Source organism: Pseudorca crassidens, chromosome 8 (genome assembly GCF_039906515.1).
Source record: "Pseudorca crassidens isolate mPseCra1 chromosome 8, mPseCra1.hap1, whole genome shotgun sequence".
Lineage (NCBI taxonomy): Eukaryota > Metazoa > Chordata > Mammalia > Artiodactyla > Delphinidae > Pseudorca > Pseudorca crassidens.
In genome coordinates this window covers 102310828-102314416 of record NC_090303.1, presented here as the reverse complement: position 1 = coordinate 102314416, position 3589 = coordinate 102310828, and positions in this window count along the sequence as shown.

Sequence of the window (3589 nt, the reverse complement as noted above, 5' to 3'; positions counted from 1 at the left end):
ACCTGCTCCACACTCACCTGATCCCAAGCAGCCGTGACCTGTAGGGTCCTGCCGCAGCCTCCCCTCTGCAGCGCACCCCTGCACACCAGGCAATGAGTTTTCCAAACTGTACGTCAAGTCATATCACTTCCCTCCTTAAAACTAGCCAGTGGCTTCCACTGTACCTGGAATAGAACTCGAAGCCCTTACTTAGTGTAGAGCTCCAAGGCCTGTGTGATCTGGGTGCTTGCCTGCCTCTCCAGGCCCCTCTCCACACGTCCCCTCCTTAGGCTCCAGCCACAGTGGCCTTCCCATCCCTCAGACACACCAGGCTCTTCTCGTCTCAGGACTCTGGTGATTGCTGTTCCTCCTGCTTGGAATACTCTCCTTCCTTCTCACCAGTCAAATCTCCCCCCTAGTAGTAATTAATACCTAAAATTAGTCTACGTCTGTATTGGTTTGTTTACACACTTACTGTCTGTCTTCCCCCCCCAGAGAATGTAAGTTCCTGGCAGGCAGGGACTCTGTTGCTTTGTTCGTGGGCTAACACTGGCACAGGACAGGCTGAATATTTGCTGACTGGTGGCTGTGAGGAAGGGGGAGGGCAGGTGGTCCTGCTGAAGCAGGAGTCTGGTTTGAAAGCAGGCGTGGAGCTGTGTGCAATTCTTGCCAGAGTATATTCAGGTGTCACTTGTATTTAAAAATGAGTAAACGAACAGGTGCAGCAGTGAGAAACTAGGGAAATGTTGCAGACAAAATACGGTGAATCATACAATTTTAAAATTGGAAAGAACCTTAAAGATGGAGTCACAGTGGTCTCAACAGATAGATTAACAAACGGACTCTTCTCTGGAAAGGTAAGTGACATGGCCTCTTTACACTGGCAGTTAGGGTCCAAGCCAGGTCATATCTCCTGTTTTGAACTTTTTTGATTGATTTTGAACTTTTTTGGAAACCCAATAATTGTGTTAGAAATTAGTTAGGATATTCAGGATTTCTCCCCACTCTTTCTAAAAGATTACGATGATCTCTTCCCGGGAAATAATGGGTGGAGTTTTCCCTCCCCTTGGCCTTCTTCCACCTCAAGTTAGGAGAATGTGAGTGAATGCCTGCTTAGTTGGACCTTGCATCGAGAAGCTTCTCTCTACCTGAAACCCGTGGTGCTGAGGTGCAGCCTGTCTAGGCTCCAGGTGATTGTTTCTTGCGAAGGCTCAAGTTCGAGTGTCAAAACCAGATGAGGTGAGTAGATACTGCAGCAGACTTTTGATTCATTACATCGCTTTTTCACGAAGCAAGAAGTGAGGCTTGCACAGGGAGAGGCCTACTTGTTTTGTCGAGTCGAGACCTGATCTGGAACATGGAGAAGGAATGCCCCGAGTGGCACGCGGCGAACAGGAAGCATGTGCTCTCCAGTCACGTGACTGCCCTCTCCTGCTCTCACTCAGCAGCAGAGGGTTTGCTCAGAGGTTCTTGCCCTCAGGCCTAAGGTCAGAGCTGCCAGACAGAGGCATTTTTCCCAGGAGCCTTGGAAGGAGCACATGCAGATTTGTCTCTAGAACAGTCAGGCAGCGAGACCCTCCCCGGCTGCGTGGGTCCCAGCCCACAGCTGTCGTGATCTCAGTGGCTTCATGGAGGTGGTAGATCTCACTCTTTGGAAGACCAGTATTCTGGAAAAGCCACGTACTGGAACCATTCAGCAACCCATGAATTCGCTCTTGCAGCCAGCAATTATTAAGCACCCGTTTTGTGTCCAGCCAAATGCTAGACACTGGGGGACAAAGTGGTTAGAAGCTTTGACTAAGCAATTCTTCCTCTCTAAACCTATTTCCTTCTAGTTACAGACTGTAATTTTGAAACCTCACAACAATGCACGATCAATACTTATTGCACAAAATCCCTTTTGCTAAATTCTTGGCACACGTTGGTTTCTTGCAACCCGTTCTCTTCCAAGATTCCTTTGTCTTCTTCTTGGAGAATGTTCTCCAATTCATTCTCTCAGAGAAGATTTGTAGGTGATACAGCATCTTAGCCTCTGGAGGTCCAAAGATGTCTTTATTTTACTTCTAATATTGAACAGGAGATTGAGAATAAGAGCCTAAGATCAAAGATGACTTCCTCAGCACTTTGACGCTCTCTCCATTATTTCCTTAGGGGCCAGGTGGCTGATAAGGTGTCTAATTCTCATTCCTTTGTAGGTAATCTGCCTGTTTTCCCCTGATAGCCTAAGGGTTTTCTCTTTGTTCCCAATAACCACGTGTCTAGGTGTGGAGATTTTTGTTTGTTTTTTGTTTTTATCCTTCTCAAGACTCAGCAGGCTCTTTAAAATGAAAACTTGTGTTCTGGGACATTCTGTGGTCTTTATTTCTTTAATTCCCACCTTTCCATTCTCTCCTGGAATTCCTATTTAAGAAATGTTGGAACTCGTGTATCTTTCCTCCGTGATTCTTACCTTCCATGTAGTAGTGTCTGTTCTTATTTTTGCTGTGGTCTGAGAGAATGCTAGGGTAATATCTTCCAGGTTTACTCTTCAGCCCTTGTCCAAACTTTTATTTATCCTATCTACTGACTTTTATATTTGTATTTTTTTATTTCAAAGATTTTTAATTGCTCGTTCTTATTTTTCTTTTTTTTTTTGGCCGCTCCATGTGGCATGCGGGATCTCAGTTCCCCGAACAGGGATCGAACCCTCCGTGTGCCCTGCAGTGGAAGTGCAGAGTCTTAACCACTGGGCCACCAGGGAAGTCCGGTCCTCGTTTTTTTTTGTTTTTTTTTTTTTTTTTTTTTTTGCGGTACGCAGGCCTCTCACTGTTGTGGCCTCTCCCGTTGCAGAGCACAGGCTCCGGACGCGCAGGCTCAGCGGCCATGGCTCACGGGCCCAGCCGCTCCGCGGCACGCGGGATCCTCCCGGACCGGGGCACGAACCCGCGTCCCCTGCATCGGCAGGCGGACTCCCAACCACTGCGCCACCAGGGAAGCCCCCCGGTCCTCTTTTTAATAATTTTTTTTTTATAACTTAATTGTTTTTCTTTATGGGATGTGATTCCAACTTTTCACATACTGATGATATTAAATGTACGAAAGTCCTCTTCCTTTTGTGTTAACTCTGTTTCCTGAGGTCAAAGGTCTTCTATCTGTTGTGTTATTTTTTTCTCTTTCATGGTGTTGGTGTTCCTCAAAAGTTCAGTGATTGGCAGTAGAGACTGGGGGGGAGGGGTGGTCTTATCTCTAGCAGCCTAAGCTCCCCGCACCCACAGCTTGTCCTGGACGGGCAGGCACTGCTTGCTGTAACCTCAGCAGCTTCCCTCTGTAGTCTTAGGGGTTTCCTGCCATCACCTCAGCTGAGTACTATGGCCTCCTATCTCCTTTCCTTCTGTTAGGGATCATCATAGTTTTTTGTCACCAAATATTTACTTACTTTCTCTTCAACAGTGACCATATACTTACTGATTTTTACATCTTTCCCATCTTTTTTTTTTTGGCCGTGCCTCGTGACTTGTGGGATCTTAGTTCCCTGACCAGGGATCAAACCTGGGCCCTCAGCAGTGAAAGCGCCAAGTCCTAACCATTGGACCACCAGGGAATTCCCTCCCATCATTTCTTCTTTTTTTAA